The following is a 24,431-nucleotide window of genomic DNA, read 5'->3' on the forward strand; positions in this document are numbered from 1 at the left end:
ACCTCCATGAAGGGATATATACATAAACTTCATGGAGCGATATTTACAAAGACTCCATGTAGGGATATCTACATAGACCTCATGTAGCGATATTTACAAAGACTCCATGTAGGGATATCTACATAGACCTCATGTAGGGATATCTACATAGACTCATGTAGGGATATCTACATAGACTTCATGTAGCGATATTTACAAAGACTTCATGTAGGGATATCATACATAAACTTCATGTAGCGATATTTACAAAGATACTCATGTAGGGATATCTACATAAACATCATGTAGCGATTATTAATTAGCAAAGACTTCATGTAGAGATATCTACATAGTCTTCATGTAGCGATATTTACCAAAGACTCCATGTAGGGATATCTACATAGACTTCATGTAGCGATATTTTCAAAGACTAGTCTAAGCAGGGCGGCTAATAACCTATCATGACTTCATAGTACTCTGTAGGGATATCTACATTAACATTCATGTAGCGATATTGTAAGTAGAAGTATATTCATGGAAGGGTATATCTGAATAGACCTTGGAATTGTACCTCTAGACATGAAGTATTTAACGACGTTAGACACGCTCTCATAGCATAGAGCCGAATATGATCTATCCATGTAGATCATCGCAATTGTGTACAGATGATATCTAGCAGTAGAACTATCACCTACATAGATAGTCTGTTGTCTGAGAAATAGAGTATATTCTAATAGAAGTGTCAACCTCGCATGTAAGGGGATCTCTCTCTTACTGTATGATCCTTCCAGTGTAGGGGATAATGCATTTCATGTAGCCTATATCCCTATTCATTGATGTTGTAATGTCTGTTGTATGTATCAGAATCTTCAGTGAGTGTTCCATGTAGATCTATGGAATTCTTCATGAGTTCCAGAGCCTGACACGAATCTCACTCAAATCACCCCCTCCCCAAAGACACCAACTCTCATGTCACAGGCGACGCTTCTCACACATGCTCCAACCTCTCACTTCTCTCCGTGCCAAGTGATGATTTTCAAAGACTTCATGTAGCGGATATCTACATAGACTTCATGTAGCGATATTTACAAAGACTTCATGTAGCGATATTTACAAAGACTTCATGTAGGGATATCTCATTACACTCTCGGTAAGGGGTCCTTACGTATACACGAACACTGTGTAAATATACATACATCAAAAATTCAAAAAAGCAAGCACACATTCTACACAATCACAGTTATATATTTAATCAGTTACTAATTGATAACGAAACAAAAGATTAAAAGCTCTAAAAAGATACTCCAAATAATTATCAGGCTATTCACTTAATCCAATTTAAACCTATTTTTTTTCTGAATACCCTCTGAAATGTAATATCATTCTTAGTGACAGCGTTAGCTTCTTTGTTCTCATAGTCTCCCACCTACTAAACGTTCCACAATATATGTTTTAACTTAGACTTTACAACGATAAGACAAAAAAAAAGAACTTTGATTTCTAAAATTGAACAAAACAAAAAAGTCTTTCTGCAAATGTCGATGTATTAGAGTGATTTTTGAAGAAAAAAAGAAAACATTTAAGTGATAGGAAGGACAGGAACAATTTCAGAGTTTTTTTCGAGTGCAGATATGGGACAACCTTTTTAACGATGGATTTCATGTTTTTAACATGTAAAATCAATTTAGAAATCAAAACTTATTTTGCTTCAGATGTTATATCTAAATTCCATCGTATTTTATGATTGATACATGAATTCATATAAAAATGTCTGTTATGACAAACAAACTTTCGTATAATTCCCTCTTGAGGTCACCCGGGTGGAATACCGTAAATGGTCGTTGAGTATATGTCGAGTTTATTTATGCATAACTGACAATTACATGATTCCCAAAAACTGCATAGTGATATTGTCTAAAAATAAAAATTATATTTTCATATCTTAGTTAGACGTTATTTTTTCTTTTCTTTCACGATTTACTAGCTTATTATTAGTTCGTATGTTAACATACGTCATATCCCTTGGGAATCAAACGGTTTGACTTAATGTAATGGTAAGACCCATATCACTTAAAAATCAATTATACATGTGACAATAGACAAAGGTGATGGTCAATTAATTACTGGAAGGAAAGTTTCAAAATGTATTTTTAACCTGATTATCATATTTACACTCAAATTATTTTTTTTTCTTTTCGTACCTTTCATATCCATTTTGGTCATTTTCAAATATTTACTGTTTTGAAAAGGGACATTACAGACATTTAACACATAATTAATTATGATACCTGCATGACCTTACTTAGAAGGTTACTTTGCAAAGAACCACTTCTGTTTACATTTGAGAAAGAAATCGGTATATAATGCGTCATAAATAAATTCCCATGTACAATGGTATAGTTGTACGTCGCGTTAAAATAAGCGTCGTCTCTATATATGCATATACTTTGTTCATAAACAGCATAATATTGACGTTTAAAAACCGGGTTTGTAAACAAAACCAGTAATGATGTGACCTTGTCCCTTCGATAGTGACATCTGAGCTTTTTCAATAATACCATAGAGGCAGTCAATTCTATACAATTGGTCCTCCCAAACAAACTCGCGGTTACACAATAACACGATAATTTAAGTGGTAATAAGAGGCAATATAGACAGCGATTTTACAGACTTTAACAACTGCCTTCCCGGGTCTATTATACCTACACACCACGTAGGGGTATCTACATAGACTCCCATGTATGGATATCTACATACATAGACCTCCTTGAAGGGATATCTACTAAGACTCATGCAGGGATATCTACTTAAACTACCATGATGAGGAATATCTACTATGACTCCATTTAGGGATATCTACATATACTCAATGTACGGATAAAGCTACATAAACTCCGTGTAGAGATATCTACATACGACTACATGTAGGAATATCTACATAGACTCCTATAGGGATACTCTACATAGACTACATGTAGGAATATCTACATAGACTCCATGTAGGGATATCTACATAGACTACATGTAGCAATATCTACATAGACTACATGTAGGAATATCTACATAGACTACATGTAGGGATATCTACATAGACTACATGTAAGAATATCTACATAGACTACATGTAGGAATATCTACATAGACTAAATGTAGGGATTTCTACATAGATTCTATGTAAGAATATTTACATAGATAATTTGAAGGCATGAACACTTTCTACATAATCACAATTTCCAGGTTCATCCGTAACTAATTGAGTTAAAAACTAAGAAGCAGGTCGCGGTTATAAGAAAAAAAAATCTTCTCAGAAATATTTCTCCATTCCCTGGTTATTCACTTAATCTTAATTAAGTATACTAACGTTATCTACTTGATACAGGTATCATAAAAATATGTTAATAAGTTCTTGTCATAATATCATAATCGGGTTTCTTGAAAGAGGTTTTTACAACATAATTTAAAATAGACACTTTTTAAAAAAACGTGTCCAATTATCGTCCCCTGTTCTCTAAACGTATCCTGCAATTAATCGATTAAAAAGGTGTTTATTGTAATAAATAAAACAAAAATGTTTTACAGCTAATATAGTTGTTATATGGCACCTGAAACCCATTAAGTGCAAAGGCTTCCTTTTCATGTCTGTAGTATAGCACTACCATCGGGAAAACTTCCAATGCCAAAGAGGATTGCCAAAAACACCATGGTCTGATTTCAACATTGAAGTCGTTCAATTGGTATCAAAAAGGGCAAAAGTTCCCCACTATACAATAATACATAACACGAACTTACGGCAGTTCTCCCAAAACATTACACCTCGCACTTCAAACACGTTTCCACACTGCAAGCATGGGGGGCCGTCCTTACATGACCCTGGTTGTTAATAGGACGTTAAAATAAGCAACAAACAAACAAATCATAGCACTTCATGTTGAATTGAGCCTCTGTCCACTCGGTATTCATTTTTGATAAAAATACCAACTGAAAGACGTCCAATTGCTTATTTTTACATTAGGTAATAATTTTATTATAAAATCACAACCATATTGTGAAATTATAATGAATAAAGGATATCATCAAAGACGGGACAGCTATTTGAAATAGCCATCTTCTATGACAACTGGCAAGACAATTGTGACGTCAAATATTATAAGGCCGTCATAATAAGCGGATGACAGTTCATAGAATGATGAATGCAAACTGCGCTTGGCAAGGTTACATAGTTGGGCTGCAGTGAAAATGTAAATATAACCAATAATATATACATATGTCGACAAATTGAAATGATGTTTTTTAGAGAGAAAAAAAACAAGCCAATCTAAATGTATGAGAATCACAACGATGAGTGATGAGTATTTAAGAAAAAATCATATTCTGCACACATTTGAACAGACTATGTTATCAGTAGTGATACAATTCCTACATGTTTACATCAATTTACCAAATATCACTATACTCCAGTAGATTTAATGACCCGTTTGTGTTAGTGTTTAGTATATGGGAAATTGTGTAGTTCTAAACGCGAAGACCACTCTGGGCAACCAAACTTAACATATACTTTAATAAAGATTTTCTTGAATGACTCTTTTAGAAATCATTTACAACTAGTACTAGTATAGATACAAACTGATGAAACGTTTTCGTTCAAATTCCACGTGTTTTCTTATTATTCCAAAATATCATATTACATACATAAATCAATAAATTACAAAGATGCACTTTATCTCCTATGCAACTGTAACACTACATATGTTATCCATTTCCCCTCAACGATTGGATATTTTTAATCTCCATAATCTACATCATTTACTAAATGTTCAAGTTCAATTAAGCATGAGGACCTTTCAAATAAATAGTTTGGTTAATATACTTAACAAAAAACCTTTATTTACATAGACCATGTAGGGATTCTAGCATAGACTACATGTGGAATATATACAAAGCATGTATGGATTCTACATAAAAACATGGAATGAAATTTACAGTGAATGAATCTACAATTGCAGTTAGACTACATGAAGGGATGATCTACAAATTCACTACAACACATTTTTTTTCCAAACGTCCAGTTTTGTAAAAATGTTGTCTCAGGATTTCAAATTTTGCCAAAAATGTTCCAATTAAGTATCATCAATCATTTACAGTTTTTTTAACAGGGTTTTAAGGTTTGTCAGTTATTTTTACACTCTTTGAATTTATAATCGTAATAATATGTTTAAAAGCTAAGTTATGTAATATACATAGTTCCATGACTAAGGTTTGTATCATAATATCTCCATATGTCTTGAAAACATATTTATACAACATGCAAAAATAACACTTTTGAAAATTTTACACATGAGAAACAATAAACGGGTATGCATAATCGCCGTTAGGCATTTATAAATGGCAAACACTGTTTATTAAAAGATGTTTCACACTATAACCATAAATTCGTCTATATGACTCCTGACCTTTGCTGCAAGGATTCAAAAAAACCATGTCTGATATCAACATTGAAGTTCTACAATTGTATCAACAGTTGCATTTGTTATAATTTGAACCAAAATTAATTTTGAGTCTATTTCTCACACTGAAAGTCAGTTTACATGTAGAATATGTCCTGTATCCCATTGCGTTCATACCACCTTTAACGCAATCAAAACACTGTTCAATCTATATATATTTACCATAAATAAATCTACCATTTTACATACAATTTAAAACGGATGGTTGCTAAGTTGGGTAACTACGGTAGTCAGGATGACCGAAGATATAGTTCCGATTGTTGAATTTTATAGCTGCAGTTTGGTTTGAAATACAACAATGTCACTTTTCAATTATCATTCAACATATTTTTTTTTTTCAATATTTGATATATATTATATTAAAATTTCCATTTCGAATAAAAAATGAGATAACCAAGGCGGAACGACTACCGGTATGTGTATCGTTGTCAGGGTAGTGATGCGGTGCGAAGTGAAGCGAGCCGCCATATTTGAATTTTCAACCGAGGAAAGTGACTGTGATAAAGCCTATTGATGGTATGACCGTTGAGCTGCTGAATGTTTTGTCATGTATGTATCGGTCTAAGAACGCGATATACACTAAATTCTTCGCAGTCATGACTTTTATTTTATTGTACGGAGGATAGACAAGTGTTTGCGTGTGTGTAGGCCTATTTTGAATGCAAAGACGAGGCCATTTAAGCTCATGATACTGTTTCGGATAGGCTACCTGTAATGTTTTTTTTTCTGGAAACCTGTATATGATCTGTTAACCTATTGTTCGGTTAGACGCTCCCAGAATTATTCACCGACAATTTGATGTTCTGTATATTTAGGTGAGATGAGTGACCGTACACACATGTACATCTGACGTAATTATGGGATTCCCCGAACATTCCTGAGGAAAGCCCCCCGGTTATAGCCCCGACCAGCGATTCATTTTGTAGTTTATTACCGTTACAATGCTTGAACACATGTTTTGTTTTGATGTCAAATACATTATTTAAATTAGATTTAATAAAAATTCTCGATTTATTGGCATTTTAAAATCCGTCAACTTTATATCTTATAGCGGAACTAGAAGACGTCGCTATGGTATACACAAAGTTTACCTCTCTAATTCACTGATATATACGTTTACATAATTTAGTTAATTTAAAACCTTAGAAACGATTTGGCAACTGTTATAAACAAATTTTCCAATTATATTACATAATTCAATAACAATTATATACATGTACCTGTATAATCCGTGTTCTATTTTTGTACCACATCCATGTTTTCCAACAACTTCCTGGTATCGACTATTTTCACATACCGAACAACATTATTACAACGATATTACAATGCATTCAAGCAAATTAAACATTAACAATGTATCAAAAGTAAAACTACCAAAGCAATATATTTAGGTACCTCCATTCGCAACAGGGGCTGTCAGCTACATCCCTGACTATACCCGTCCGCAGAAGGATCCACGTACGTACCGGCGCGCGGAAGACTGTGATCGTACCGGATGTATATATTATATATATATATATATATATAAGTAAAAAAAGAACAATGTCCATGTGATGGTTTCCATATACATAAAAAGAAAAACACAACTCTATAAACAGTTTTTTTTCCTCCCTAGCGCTTTCTCGGCTCATGCCGGTCTTCAGGGGTTTGAATTATTTTATTTGTAAAACATGACGTTTATAACATGGTACATAAAGATATTGTGAATGGTTCTGAGAATGATATGACCATAAAACCCCCAATAAGGCAGTTTAATACTTATATTTCTGTTTTCTGTTATTTTTAAGCCCAAATTTTACTGTACACCGTTATTGCTGTTACCAAATAAAATGTTACGCTGTCCCCGTCTGTGAACTTCTCTTGTGACGTCATAAGTAGTCCCGTCGTAATTTGCAGCAAAACTTAAATCCATGGAAATAAACATAGAATCATCAGTTCACTTCTAACATTTAAATTAATATACTCCATCTTATGATAATCAACATTTAAATCATAACTACAAATATTGTTGCGAATAACATAGCGCAATTGGAGTTATTCATTCCGGTAGCAAGCAAGTACGCACAAAAAATGCGTATTGCATCGTTACGTCATGACGTCGGTCAGAACGACGTCACGAACATGTTAGAACATATCAATTACACCAACAGCAATTATAGGAGAATTATGATCTCATAAAATTCCTTTTTGTGTGGTAAGGTTTATATAGTGTCAGTCCCCAACAAAATGGAAATATACAACAATAAGTACAGAGTAATAGCATATAAGGTGAGAAAAAAACAATTTAAGGAAAATGGACGTATAGAGAAACAAAGAGTGTGGACAAACGAGAGAGGGAGAAAAAAATGATGATAAATACAAATGCTACATGTAGGGGATTTTGTTGTTGCAAATGTAATATAATATGCTGGTATATATCAGACCTTAGTTTACTTGCAGAAATATATCAAATTGTGTACACTTTTTTTTGTAAATGATTGTAAGACTTTTTTCGAAAAATAAATTGTACCCATAAATGTTTCTAAACGATTTGTGAAACAGATATGTGTGTATATACACTGATTGGCATGTACTGATCAAAAGTTGTTTGTTAACATTATTTTTTTTTGTAATTGATGGAAAATGTTTGTGTTATTATACATTTGGTAGATAAATTTATACTCTTTAAAAATTGTCTAACTGTCGATTTTACACCTACGTAAAATACTATTAATACATGTATATATCGATCCAAACAATTCATCTTGCAGTAATAGAGCGCCTTTTAAATGCTGCACATAGGAAGGTAGTATACTCTTAACATGTACTAAAAGGAACACTGAACATGAAACGAAATAAGTTTTGAGAACAAATGCTCAATCGCTGTATTTCGGACAAAACATGCAGACTAGTGGAAATGGAATTAAAGTCTTGAATTTAAACATATTTTCTCAAAAGAAGTTATTCTCACTGTGTTCAGATGACATTATAATATTGAATGTGTAATTGGTATTAATGGGACGCCTCTCTATAAGTATCGTAAAAGCTACAACTGTAGGATTTAGTTTCATTAATATTTCGAATCACCCAAACGTGTGTAGGGCATAGACTCCGTTATCACCCTTGATAACAAACAGAGCTTGTCAGTCCTGGGACTTCCTTGCTCGAGCTGTATCGTCGCACTAGTAAAACTTTTCCTTCTCAAAGACTGTGGTTTTTTTCTGACATATCTTATCCATCTGTGTGCAACAAAATACGTTACAAATACAAATAGGATGTGTATGTTGTAGCGAACAACACAGTGTTGCTGACACAAGATGTAAACATTGCAACGTCAATTTGCTACGTTTTCACGTATGTGTTCAAAATTAGTTTGATACATGTTCTTCGGACGTACAATCGGTAGGCCTACTAAAAACACTAACATTTTCTGATGCGGACATCATATATATTCATCCGCGTGGCTCCAAATTGCACGTGCCATACTCAATTTATCGAAAACTAAAGTTAAGTAGCTTTTGGTTGAAATTAACGAGGTTGATACTACCAATTCACCACTGACTGTAAATATTTATTAATAAATGTGAGTTTAGTAAATATAAGTTTACATCATCAAAATATTTTATATGGATTTCAAATTTCTATTATTTATCATCCCAAAATTTGTGATAATAAAAAGGCACAGAAGACTGCCCATACCATTCATACCTGACCTGTTATACCAAGTAATGCAAAATTTAAAGAATGATAAAATAAAATAACAAAGAGGCCCAGTGGGGCATGTATCACTCACCTGGTTTTTATTTCTATCAGTTATTGCCGCAAACACTTCTACTTGGTATTAGAGAAAAAGGCATGTTCAGAGAAGGCATTTATTATATACAGTCATTTCACCCTTTTCGCGCCCCACCCCTCAGGCCGTCGGGGGATCAGTTCCATAATTTGTGCACTTATGAACCCCCAACAAATAAGAATGATATCAATTCAGTATGATCCCTATCCAATGCTTACTTTCAGAAAAGAAGTCATTAATATGGAAATAGCCAATTGTCACCTTTTGGTCCCGCCTCTCAAGGGGTCATCCCCACCATTTATATAAGTTTGAATCCCTACCAAATAAGGATGCTACCAATTCAATATGAGTCCTATCCGATGCTTCTTTTTTCGAGAAGAAGTTGTTTGTATTGAAAAGCCAAATTGACCAACTTTGGCCCCGCCCCTCAGGTTCCTAGGGGTTCAATATTACCATTTGTACAATTTTGAATCCCCACCCCATAAAGATGCTTCCAATGCAATATATTTACCAATAAATGATACAGGGAATATGCTGGCGTTCATTATTTATGGTTTCATTACAATATTTGGATTTAATGGTGGGAATTATCAATGTATTGTAACTTTGTATTGCAATACATTGTATTTGGTTTGCCGCAATTACAGGATAAAACTATCTGATAGCATCACCCAGAGAAAACGCAACGTTAGTTTTGGAAATATTAATTGTGACGTCATATTTACAATTTGATGTTTCCAAAGATAGACAAGCTCAATTAAGTTCATTTAACTATATATTTACAATACACATACAGATACATACATAGATAATATTATTTTTGGTATATCCCTTTATTAGAAGGTCTTCGGAGGAAACAAAGTGATCACCACCTCAAATACACATATTAACATTAGAAACATTGTAAAGATGGTAATGTTAACATTGTATTGCAATACACTGTATTTGATATTTCAAGAGGATGGCACCATTCGGAGGAACGCGACGTTAGTATAGAGATTAATTGTGACGCCATATTTACACTTTGGTTTCCATGTTTCCAAAATACATAGATACAAGCATAGAGAATATCATTGTGGGTATATCCCTTTATTAGAAATCGTCACTTCAGCCATTGTTCTTTTGAACATTCAAAGCTTTCGAATGAAAGTAATTACCAGTCTATATTGTTCAAGGATGCGCTCTTTAGTTTGTAGATGAAAATTTTAAAAGTAATTAAAACAAATTGACGACATTTCCAGAGTTTCTTAATTGATACATATTTAGAATGGTTACCATAGCAACTATAGCTGCATTGATACACATCCATCATACCTATCAAATCGAGGATGCAATCGATAGCTGAAATCCAACCATTTCAAAGTTAATCAATAAATAGCGGGTTTGGGAGTGTTTCCTCTTCTTTTGAAAACAAATCGTGATCTTATTAAAACACATTGAGCTTACATCATTAATGGAATTTCAAGGTGTGTAACTTCCCAAAACCGAACCTTCTCAAAAACCGATCACCTCTAGAAACCGAACATGGATTATCATGTACGGAATTAATTCCTCTTTATTACTAGTATATAAAACTTCCCAAAACCGATCCCTCCCAATTTCGAATACCGGACCGATTTCCAGATCGAAATAGTCAAATGTAACTAAATACACTTCTGAAAACCGGCCTTACCTGAGCGACACCGATAGATTGCATTGACGTGTTGTGATCAACCGACCGTGAAATACACACGTACCTGTACCATAGTTGTCGCATACCATGTCCTGGCCATGTATATAGATGTGAAGGCTATAGGTACACGGTTATCATACCCGAGATGGTGGTGTAATTATTTTATCATGTCTATTGTTTAGATATTTAACGAAGGTCTACCACGTGCACGCAGTTTGTTTTACTGTGGGAAAACAAACAGAGCTAGTAATAAAGTTTCGTATTCAAATCACATGGGTTTTTTATTTACTTATGTAGCCTAGTCGTCGGATAACGTAAATTATCTGTATGAAGAGAAGCCGCAGCCTTATATTGTTTTAGAAAACTATGGTGGCATATTTCTGCCATCGAGTTAGTTTAGTTCGACTTAGGGTAACTCAACTTTGACCAGATAGTTATGTCGGCAAGTCGAGTTATAAGATGACTTTTTGATATAGTTACGTTGACCAGTCGAGTTATAACATGACTTGTTGAGATATACAAGTCCACTCATATTCATATTGGAAAGTCGAGCTACACTATCGCGACTGACTATCGCGGATCTCGTCGTAATAAGGTAAGTCAATTTTCCAGGATGTATGATGTAAGTCGACTTGCCGACATAAAATATCTCAACAAGTCATGATATAACTCGACAGGTCGACATAATTATCTCGGCAAAGTTACGTTACATAACTCGACCTAAAAATAACACAATGGCAGAAATATGCCACCATAGAAAACGATTATGCCATATAATGACCATATATTTGATTCTTGACGTAACCGGAAGCGATCGGCCGTATGTAGGTTAGTGCAGACGAGAAAACACCCCCAAGACATTCACGCAACTAACCAATTAAACTACGTTTATAAGCGATAACAAAGTCAAGATTGTTGTAATTCATTCCTTTTAAACGTATGATTCTCTCTTTTGTGGTAACATTTACATTAACAATCAATATCGGTCGGTTTTAACGAACACTAGCCATACATGCGGTACACTAGTGTAAAAAATACGACTTCCAATCGATTAAATCCGGATCGTAATGATCGGCATTTCGGTTCACTTCTCCAAACCGAAACCCTCTCTAAACCGACTGAAATTATATGCACCGACCATGATCGGTTTCGGGAGGTTCCACTGTACTCATATTGCAACGACTTATGAACCGTGCATGTGTTGATGTAATTTGGTGGGCGTTGTGTTATTAAATGTGTAAAGGTATATTATCATATCTGTCGTTATGTTTGCTCTTGCCTTAGATAGTTTCACAATGTATTTGGTATGATTTCGGTTTGCAATTGGTCCAAATGCTGTGACGTTTTAATTCCAAATGCTATCTGATTCACTAGTTGCATTGGTACTTCTTCAAATAAATATATTAAGGTGAAACTGAAGTCTTCAATTTTACCAAGCATTCTTTCCGTAAAACCATTTTTAAAAGAATAAAAAAATCACAAAATGTATTGCTTTATTCAGGAAATCAAAACAGACTTAAGACCACAAAATGACACAAAATCCGCTTACAGTGATCTTATTACGCTTACTTGTCTACGTAGGCTAGTATTCAGATGAATACGCTAAATTTATCATCAATGACAAAAATATAAATAAAGAAAAACTATAAAAATAACAAAAAATAACGCATACAAAAGATGCTCGAAATGCACACAACAACGTGATAACACAATATAAGATAAACAATTTGGGGAAAACAGAAATTTACGATACATACATATTTTTCTTTTAAAATGAAGCAATCAAAAAACAGAACTTAGAGTATGTATAAGGAAAATAGTTTACAGTATCACCACAAAAACGTAATTGTTGAAAAAAATATGATGTCCTCGTTTATACAATACAGTGTATTTTTAATCGGGATAATATTTTGATTTCCATGCAGGCTATTGGAAATGATTACTTCGGTAATTCTTTTTAACATATAGTGCTTTGGGATCTCACCAATTTACTTCATGTATGAGTTGTTCAAAACCTGGCAATAGAGATTTTAACATTTCAAAATGAATTAGTTACTTTTCTTCTATGGCATAAACTGTTTGTAATTTTCACTTATCCAGCATATATAATTCCAATGCTGTTTTTGGCATGATATTTGTCAAAAGATAAAATACTATTTGATATGGAATTTTAAAAAAAGAGAGTAAATTTCCCAAAAAATCACTAACGATTTATTGTCAATATTTAACCTCAACGCAATATGTATACTCAGATAAATTAAATTAATGAATATGTCAGTTGACATGCAGTTTGGTATCAGGTTGTCGTGCATTAAAAAATCAGAAATCTTGCTTGCATTCACGTTGATTTCTCCGATTGATTTTTCAAAAAACGGATGAAAACATGATTGAATTATTAAAACCTATTTATATCAAACATCAGGAGACCTGGTTAATTGTTTGTGAATAGATGTCATCCGAGTCATCAGAGGTTGGTCATAAACTGTCAAAAACAGTGATCTGAGCAATGACAAACAAACAGCATTTTAATTATTATAAAAGTTATTTCCAATACTTATGATTATACATGTAGCATCGTATGAAATGCAAAGATATGAAAATAATTCCATTAATTAGACATATGATATTATATATACAGTGGAACCTACTAAATTTGAAATCAAGTATATTAAAATACTGCTTAATTTGAAATTAATTGTTATCCCTGATCACATACATGTATATCCATAGTCTTTCTCATCGGTTATATTGAAATCTGGATCATTTGAAGAGAATTCCCAAGGATTTCAATATACCCGGCTTCCATTCTAATAAAAATGGATCAGATTTAAATTATTATATAAAATAAAAAAAAAAGTTTTACTTTTGGGTTAATTTAAATCTGTAACAGGAGAAGAGAAAAAGTAGCGGCCAGACCAAGGGTTCAAACTCAATGCCTCTGAACACCAGCCATATGTTTTACTATTGAGCTAGCTGGTAATCAATCTGCTACAAATCCAATTAAAACTTAATACGGATAGATAGCTGACATACTACAAGTATGTGCTTGATATAAAAGGAAAACATTTCTGTTAGAGGAAAAAAAAAAAAGTATTCGACGTACCAACAGATAAAAGTCCCATTCTGTTTTTTTTATGAATGCTCTACAAACTAATCATCGATGATCCTTATACATTTATCTGTACTTTAGTTTGTTCAAATATACAGTTTCGACAAAAATGCATATTGAAATATATAGAAATAGAACATGTAAATGTGTTTGTCTGAAAATAGCTTATGTGCCTGTATGTACTACACGGATGATCACCAGGTAAATGTAACTAGTTGGGCGACACCTGAAGGAGTGTCGCGGATGAAATGAAGAGAAGAGAAATGGGAGATAACTCTTGTTGTTATTTTTAAAGGGACCAATTTCATTAGGTAATGGAAAATATACCAGAGTTTGAAGTCATATCAGGATTTTAGTCTATTTGACCCGTGTGACCATCTCATACTGATAATTCTGACAACATTTGACTCATTTTCTATTACAAATGACCAAATAATGCTCAAAAATGTGTTTTACCTAGGGGGTAAACTTGACCCCCTCCCCAGGGGGAAACGTGAATCCATCTGTGACGAGTATTTGAGTCCACTATTTCTGGAATTTTAGAAGATTGTTGAAGTTTTAGCCTAATTGACCCCTTTTGGCCCCAACCCTCAGGTCCCTAGGAGACCATATAATTCAAAATTTGATTGACCTTTGGCAATGAAAGATCTCTGCAAAATTAGATTAGGTCACTGGAGACTTCATCTCAGGTGACTTCAAATTTGAGTCCTGCATAGACTTCCTTTCAAGGATTACAGAGAAAGTGGCACCCAACTTCAAACCAACACATATGTACAGTGAACCACATTATACAATTTCTTTGATGTACGTTAAATGATCTGATTACCCTGTGTCTTCTGTTGCCTGCAGTTTCATTGACCGATTTGTCAGGTGTAATATAGCCACGCCTCTACCCGCAAACACTTGTGTTTCTATTCAATGTCGAAACAAACAATGCGGTTGATTGACAGTTGGCGATCAGTTTAATATGAAATAGTGCAGGGATAGATAGTATGTCAGTGATAGTAACCCCTGGCGTATGGAGAAGGATTAGGCTATTACTCTGAGCAGGCTCTTTTCATAAGTAAAGGTATATCTTAAATAAAAGAATGTGACATTTTATAATTGTCCCTATGACATACAATTAAGCAAGGAGTTCATCATAATTGCTATTGCTGCCTGGAATATGCATTTTCATGAATAATCATGTAAAAGTCTCTGCTAGTTACTCCCATTTTATCGAAAAATAAGTGTAAAAAAAATTGGTAATAATAGACAATATCGCCTAGCTGGACACTCATTCTCTTACAAACACATACATTTTAGAGAACAAGAAATGTTAAACAGTTTTTTACAGAGAAAAAAAACCCAAAATAAAACTACTGCTATAATCAAGCTAAAATAACCAGAATTCATTTAATATGGACTATTTCGTTTCATAATGACATGGCATCAAAGATTTGAAAAATATCATGTACTTACATGTATACATGTATATACACGAATAATCATGTAAAAGTCTCTGCTACCCCCATTTTATCAATAAGAAAACTGTTTTTCCTCATGTAGATAAAAAAAATTGTCATAATATAGACAATATTGGTCTGACCGAATACTCAATCCATAACAAACATACATTTCTCTGTTTTCGCAAATTCTTTTAGTGATATTGAGCATTTTGCTAGAAAAAATACCTTAAAAAATAAACAAATAAGCCAATTACCTCCCTTTATCCAATCCAAATGAAAACTGTTCATGTGAATATTTAAAGAATATAAAGTTTTTAATTAAAAACCCACGTACCCTTTTAAGTCAGTTGTCATTTTCAACCCTTGATGGTATACAAATGTACATGCATCTGATCATACTTACATAAGATATTTAACAATATAATATGCTTTAATCAACAAATGCCTTGGAAATGTATAATGCTAATTGGAATTTCATGTTTGGCAATTAGGGTAATGGGTTATATAACTTAATAAGTGCCAATCTTTCTAATTATCATAACATTTATGAGACCTTTTATATGAACTCTATTCGTGGGGCCACAGTGGCCGAGTGGTAAAGATGTCCCGACATATTACCACAAGCCGTCCACCTCTGGGTCACAAGTTCGAATCTGATGTGGAGAATTTCCCAGGTACTGACAGCTGGTCGTTGATTTTTCTCCGGGTTCTCCGGCTTTCTTCCACCATCAAACCTGGCACATCCTTAAATGACCCTGGCTGTTAATAGGATGTTAAACTAATAAAAAAAGAGAACTCTGTTCTACATCCGAATTGGAACACATATGGTACCAGGTAATTAAATTATTTTTAATCCTTGATACTGTTGAAGGATATGAAAATCAGTTAAATAAATCATCACATTAAGGATCAATTTTAATCTTAATTTATATAATAAATTTACATGTAGGTACTAGTATTTAAAATAGTTACTGTTTCCAAGTGTTATTCATTACAGATGAAAAAAATGTCAAGAGCAAGCAAATCATATACATATATTTAAAAGTCTATACCTTAACCGAAATAGCTTTCAATTTATTAATTTTAAAAAAAAAATTGATTTAGAAAAAATTTCTCAAATTCAAAATTTATCTGTTTCTAAAAATGCTTAAAAACTGATGAGGCTGTTACAAGTTTGACATTCACTACTGTATAGTGAGTGTTATAACTAGGTCGCCTTTTACCTAGATACTGTATGATATTAAAAAAAAGTAAAAAAAAAAAACAGAAAAAACTGTTGTTATCTTGGAAATAAAATGTCAAAATATCCTTTAAGACTCGTGGTATATCAAATTTTATCAATTTAAATTTCATAAATTTCAAATGATGTAGCCATGAGTGTAAGATTCTTTTTATCACAAAACTAGTATTAATCAAAACATAGTCAAAATTTCAGTAATTCTGACAGGAAAAAAGGGCATCCATGGTGCTTAGTTTAAAGCGCACCTTGACCTCAAAAAATGTATTAAATGACCACCAGATCAGAGTACAGGGGCACCAAGAAGATATCAACAACTTCCTTTACAAGGAAAAAATCTTACAAATTTTCTTGAACATTGTTGATTTAACTCTAGACCTATTGAATCCTTGAGAGAATAGCCAGGGCTTAAGCTCTGGGGTCAAACTTTGGATTACTTTCAATTCTGTTTTATGTAAGAGTGGCGAAATCAGGCTTGAATTCAACCGAGATAATCATACAACATCACAGACGTCATTAATATCTACGAAGCCACAATAGTGACAATTTATGACATGACCGTATATAACATAGCTAAATGGGTCAGTGTGATATTATACATGTACCGGGGTATGCTAATTTTTCACCAACGCGGGTCAATCTGAAGATTCCTGTCGGCATCCTAATTATTACGCAGTAGTTGACTATCTCTATACACAACACAGCAAAATTGTGAAATGAATTTTCATTGTTAACATTATTGACCTCACCCACCCAGTCTGTACAGTAACTTAAGCCTAAGCAATTATAATGTGTCATGTAAAACTGCAGTGCATACAAATGTACATGTATCTACATGTAATAATGTTGATCATATCCATTGTCAAACTTCATTGTTACTATTTTTTCTGGTTTGTTTTCTTTAGTTGTCTAATATTCAGATTACTTAAAGGCGTTTCGGTACCTTCTGAAAGTCATTTCGCCATGCTTACTTTATGATACCGAAAAGACTTCCGCATGTACCGAAATGACATGTAACGAAGCTAGGCCTACTGTGTGTGTGTGTGTGTGTCGTTACGCTACATGTGAGCCTACGCACTAACGAAACGACATGTGCATTACTTTATGGTTTAACTACTAGCAATTTAATCATATGATCAAACAATATAATAGGAGATACATATATTCAAACGGCATATGCCTCAAAGGCAGTACAAATGTCAGTTTACGTACTGTTAAGCCACGATTTAGAAACGCATGCATGGTCCTGTTGTCAGACAGTCACTCGCGATGATGATCATAAACAGATTGTAAACAGTAGCCTACCTAACGTTATATTTCAGGCCTACAAAAACAATCAAATATATCTGATAATACTAATATCCACCGATAACGATATTGATGTCTATAACAAGTAAAATGAACAATTACTTACCTGATAATGCCGGATTTAACTTGAACATCAAGGCGGCTTCAACGTTTTTACTCAACCGGATACAAACAATACACATTCCTCACAGGGGGCGCGATAGTCTGCGCCATGATTTTGTGCATTCGAGACGGTGCACACAGCTCCATTTCATAGTTGCACTTTTTGAGCGCATTTTGTAACATTAATGTGATGATCAGTGCATAAATTATTTACGCATTTTAAGATTTTTAGTTAGTTCCACAGAAAATTTCATAAATATCACTCATTTTTAAATGGTACATTTGCCGGTCCAATCGTTCAGAATAGCTCCGAAGGAAGGCGCCTGTGAACCCGAAATATCTCGTCTGTTGTGGAAATTTACCAAGAACCTGCGAAATACCACCATTATTCAAGACTGTATTGGGGTCGTTGTATGTAACATTTCCAAAAATCAGACATACCGTTTTGTTCAGAATTACAAGAACTATTTAAATGTAGAGTCTCAGATTGTTAAGTTTTTTTAATTATTTCACTAGGACGAATTAAACAGAAACCAGTGATCAAAATGCCGATTTTTGCCTGTTTGACCTAAAAAATATCACCTTTAATGAATTTTCGTAGCTGACACGATTATTTCAATCGATAGATCACTCTGAGATTAACTTACATTCAAAATTTCAGCAAAATATATCGGTTAGTTTCCTTATTACCCAAATCGCGAAAATAAGCGGGTTGATAGGTTTATTTAGCCGTGTTAACATTTCGTTCTAGAACGAAAACTCTGTTGTAACAGAGTTGTCGTTCTATCTCTTCATTTCATACTGACACCACGGGGAAATTTAGAACATGTTTAGATTTATTCAATGTTTTACAATGTCAATCCTTATAAAACTTGTTCTTCTTTCCAAAATCAAAAGACATTACATGTACTTCAGTAGAACAATATACTCCATTCTGACAACTTTAAAACATGCATTTGTACGCAACAACTACAAAGAGCGAAGGATAAATAAGTAGAGAATACCCCTCATTTTTACGATTAAAAATATTACGAAAACATAATGGGAGTTTAAGCTATTCAATGATTTGGTATATAAAATATATTGGGCATAGTTGGGATCATAATGATTTCAGGTATTCTTGGTATGCTATATTTAGAGGAGTATAATGTATTAGCGACATAAGAAATGTTATGTACACAATTATATCTTCACATAAAATGTCAGACGAGAAAAGCGTTGATATTTGTATAATGTACCTTTACAGTGTTTTACACTTATGTCGCTACAAAAAGTCGAACGCCGCAGTAACCGACTCACCAGTATTTTCGTTTGTAGCTTCGATTTCGAGTTCTGTCTTACTGAAGGTCATCTGTACCTGGACAGATCTGTCCAGTCCTTTAGACGTGTCTGGCATTTCGATCATGAACTGTCCTATCTTTGTACAATCTGGATCTGTGACATACTTCGGGTTCCTCTTTTTGGAAATGTACACATTGAACGTCATACCAGTTTGATCGAGTGTTACGGGACAATACGACTGTTTCACCTGTGGTTCACCGATATTAACAGACTCCCCTACTCGTACATGCACGCTGAATGTGTCCTTACATCTTACTATTCCATCTGACCCAACAACACGCTTAGAACTGTCATGCAACTCCTCGTCAAATACAACTCTCGTGTTTACCCCGTAAGTGTACTTACAAACTCTCGACGTGATCGCCATTGGTTCGTGCCCGGTAGATGACAGCTCCCTTGAGAACTGCCAGCCCTGCATCTTGTGGAACAATCATTAGGAGGTTTGGAAAATTGCTCCGTATTTCATCCTGAAGGACGAGGGACTCCGAAAATCCTCCAACCATTAGGATGCTTGACACTCCTCTCGCGGTAGGCTCTCTCAAAAGATTCTTCAAATAGCTTACAATATGTTTGACTGGTTCCTCAAACAAACTCCTTGCTATATCCCCTGTTACTCTAAGCTTATCCATAGTGCACACGCAATCCTTGAGGAATTCTTTCGAATTCACAATTGTCTTAATGTTCTTGACCATTCGTATTCTTACATGCTTCATTCATGTTGTATGGAACCCTGAAGGTTGCTTTATCCCATGAGTGAGGATTTGGCCTTTATCTTGGCGCTTCTTGTGACCTCAAAATCTCGAAGAAACTCGAGCCAGTGTTCAGCTTGTAAGTTTGATTTCCATGTGAAATACGCATGTGAAAAGCGTCATTACCAATGATTCCTGAAGTAGAAAAAATTGGAAGGCGTCGGTCCCACCCTTGGTAGCCTGCCCCAGTCTATCCACCATTGTGGCTTGTGGATTCTCCTTCAGGGATCCATCACGCTTGGTACCTCATGTAATCGTAATGTCTATAACGTACACGCACCTAGAAAATAATAAAACATACATTTTGATTATAATGGGAATTGTTTCCGTAAATTGTTTTTATGTCAGTTTTTATATCCTGAAAATCAAATACGAATGAACTTGTCCATTCAAAGACGGGGAAGGAAATCATGCATAGTTTGAATGTAATACAAATATGCTCTTGGAACTAGAGTGTATGTTCATTTTAGGTCAATGATTTATGTGTTCTTCAATCTCCATATATAATAATACATACATTTGACGGAAAACCGGCTTTGAAACAACGTATATAAAGAAATCACCTCATAACCTACCTCCAGCATCTAATACGACGTACTTTGATCCGGAAGTAAATGTCTTCATTCCATCCTCGTTTCGTTCAAGAGGGAGGTATTTGCAATAAAGAGATGCGGCTTCCGGTTCTAGAGCTATCATCAGATGATCTCTGCCAATACCGGCCTGAAAACAAAACAGGAATAACACTGACGTGTTATTAAAATTGCCATGTTGTAATTGTCTTTTAATAAAGGTTTCCTTTTTTATGATGTTTCACTTGAAAACTTATTTGACATGTACATTGCATGTTTTTACACTAGTTGTTGTAGAATAATGAGAAAAAAGTGCACAATGGCTGATTTGTTCTTTTGTCAAGAATAAGCTCGTTGGGACAACGATTATGTTGTTGATTTTTATTGTCAATTTGTATTTTTATTTGTGCACCAGATAGTCTAACTCATCTCCGCCTCTGCAGCCTCCCGCATGAACTGTTTAGAGGCGTCAGACCAGATTGCCGGGACAGTGAGGACCCAGAGAATATCGGAGGACCGCAATGCCTATAATTTGTTTATTACATGTCTCTATCAATGATGGTCCTTGAGATACTTGATGGCTGCTGTAAACACCTTGATTCGCCTGTATTGATTGGCCCTGGTCATCTTCTATGGTGAATCGACGGTTTTTTAAACGCTAGATAATAATGATAATACTTATTTTAATCACAAATAACAAAGTTATGACTGCTGTTCCATCCGAGGTATCTATCACATAAATCGCGAGTCTTTGGCTTACACAACAACTTTATAATTTGGGTTGTACGACACTACCACAAAAATGCGCTATAACGTAAAAACGATTCATCCTATTAATCCTTTCAGGCCGTAAATGTCAAAATCACTAAAAAAAAACAGTTGTAAAATGCATCATGTATCTAAGCACAGATCTTTACATAACACACAACATTAAAGCAATGACAATTGTCCCAAAAGTAGCAAATTTGCGTTGACGCATTTAGCGCAAAATGAATAAAAGAACCTTTTTTTTAGAACTGCGTTATTTGGCTGGTTTTAACAATGTCTTTCTATATTGTTAAAAAAAAGTTAAAAGATACAAATTTTGATATTGACTTTAAAATAATTCGTTATGCATACTTTTATTAATGTAAAGGGATAATTCAGTCAGGCTAATTCTGTTGCAAATCCACGAAGCAAAATATGGCATATGTTTAAGTTCGACACATTCCCCTTGAATCATAAAACAAAAAAATAATATTGACAAATTCCAAGACATCGTTAAGTGTCTTTATTGACAATGTTGAAATTAAAAAAAAATCGTATACTACACGATTAAGCAGGTACAACATATACGTTGTACCCATACCCGAGCGTAGGTTAAAAAATGAAAGGCATAATAACCGCCGATGAGTTGATGGAATCAAGAGCATGCGTAATTTAAGAGCGATTTCAATAGTTTTAGACAAAAATTGCCTCATTCAACTGTCATTTTCCAGGATTCGGCATACAAGACGTCCGAACACAAAGTGCGGGACAGCGAGTGAGTATCAACATTTCATACACATTTCACCAAAGTGGGCTTTTCTGACAAATTTCAATAACATCATTATTATGCATCTACCTTACCTAAACAGTAGTTGTAGTGTGAATTTTAGAAAAATGTCTGTACTATTTTTTATTTGGCATCCGCATCTTCATGTGACTGGATATTAATGTAGCATATGTATTGACGCATCTGAAATCTTACCTTGTTTTCATAAAGCTTCATTTTAAATCGTCGGAAGTAGGCGCCATCCATCTTGTTCCCTGTCTTCAGCCAGTTCAGAATATTTGTCTTCCGCGTCATATCGCAAAAGAGTGAAAGTTCCCGTCAGGATCGAAGAGAACACAAGTAGAACGTTTTCAGGAAATCAAGTTCCCCGATCCCGCCGTCCCATTTGTTGCCAGAAACCTTCAGTGGGTCCCGTTTAAAATCATGACGAAAGGAGAAACCATACCCCGAGTACGTTGGTCCCAAAGTCACAATGGCAGCAACCAGTAGATGTTTCTTTTGGGAAGACATGTCAGGTATCCTGAAGTTCACAATATGGTGCTCAATATTAAACAATATCTACTAGTTCTATATTAATTTTAGCATGCAAATCCTACCAAAAATACTCATTAAAAAACATTGCAATTTAAATACATTTTAAGATCAAATAATTTGGTTAGACAAAATATAAATAAAGAAAAATATAACTCATTTCAGTTTTCTTCATGCAAAGTATATTTTTTCTGTTTCGATGGGATTAAATCTGGAATGTTTGTATGAGGTCTTGTATACCAAATATGATGTTAAAAAACTGTCAATTTAAAATGGATGAATAAGTGATTTTTGAACAACAATTTATTTATACCATCCAAGTGTATGCATGTTGTGCATATTGAAAGACTTTGTATAAAGGATTTAGTCTTTTCTGTTTTTGTTTGTCTGTGGGAGTATCTACGTGAGCGTGTGCTATATATTTTGTTGTTGTTTATTTGTTTTTGTTTGTTTACACGATATTTATTATACACACCACAAGCATTGAATCAATTAGATATCTAGCGTCATGCTATATAATAAAGCCTAACTAAGTTAATTAATATTATCTCCTTAGAAAACAAGTTTCATATACGAACCTCTCAGAACACAATACAGCGGAAGCTCTATAATCCGGAATGTCCACAATTCGAATTTTAATACCAGGGAACGAATTTGCTTATTGACCAATTAGATGGAATTCGGCAGTCCGACAAATTTGCATACTTGACAGCTTAATTTCGAGACGCAAATTTTTGGACTATCAAAGGTCCACTGTTTTTTCTTTATTCATTCTCTTTGAGGTTATGTCCATTCATTTAATTTGATTATAAACGCTGTTCGAAATACTCATTTCAAGCCTTTTTACTTTTTAATATTTCCCCTGAAAATTCTAGTCCTTTGGTGGCATAAGAATCATTAGATATTTTAAAATCATAATGATACTTATGAAAAATCAACATTAAAAAAGTAAGGAATATATATTAATAATAAGATTTTTTTTGCCGCATTAAGTGGTACATGGAAAAGGGGAAATTTGACCCCTATTTGGCAAAATCCATATAAAATGAATCAACCATCTGTTTATTACTCTGTTTAACCCCCACATTCATTCTTAATTCTCATTCCCCTTCTTTGGTAAACATTGATACACTAATTTAAAATATGTTTGCATCAAAATTGGATTCAGACTGGAATAATTATAATAACACCTCTATACTATAATTACTATAATGTTCATGTGAGGATAGTAATATAATCAACAAGCTAAAGTCTCTTGTGGGTCTTGTGGAAGAAGGAATGAAGAGCTATTGGCATTGAGTCATATCTACGTGTACCTAATCACTTAAAAATCGATTTCTGTTTCGCGGTCCTGCTGCGGACTACCCACAAAGTCCTTACCTTTTGTGCTGCTTGTTAGACAACCTCATGTTTGTATCTAAAATCTTTTCGACCAACTGTCCTGGTATCGTGGCCAATCATGACCGCTCCTATCAGTACTGCAAGCCCGGCGTCATGTGGTATAAATATTTGGAGTTCTGGAAAGTTCTTTCGTATTTCATCTTGAAGAACGAGGGACTCTGAAAACACCCCGACC

The 24,431-nt window shown here is 34.1% G+C and overlaps 1 pseudogene; it reads right to left on the reverse strand.

Moving 5' to 3' along the window:
- Positions 1-19,222: 19,222 nt before the first annotated feature.
- On the reverse strand, positions 19,223-22,834 carry LOC138313059 (heat shock 70 kDa protein 12B-like; annotated as a pseudogene).
- Between the last annotated feature and the right edge of the window lie 1,597 nt (positions 22,835-24,431).

This window comes from Argopecten irradians, unplaced genomic scaffold (assembly GCF_041381155.1).
Source record: "Argopecten irradians isolate NY unplaced genomic scaffold, Ai_NY scaffold_0571, whole genome shotgun sequence".
Classification (NCBI taxonomy): domain Eukaryota; kingdom Metazoa; phylum Mollusca; class Bivalvia; order Pectinida; family Pectinidae; genus Argopecten; species Argopecten irradians.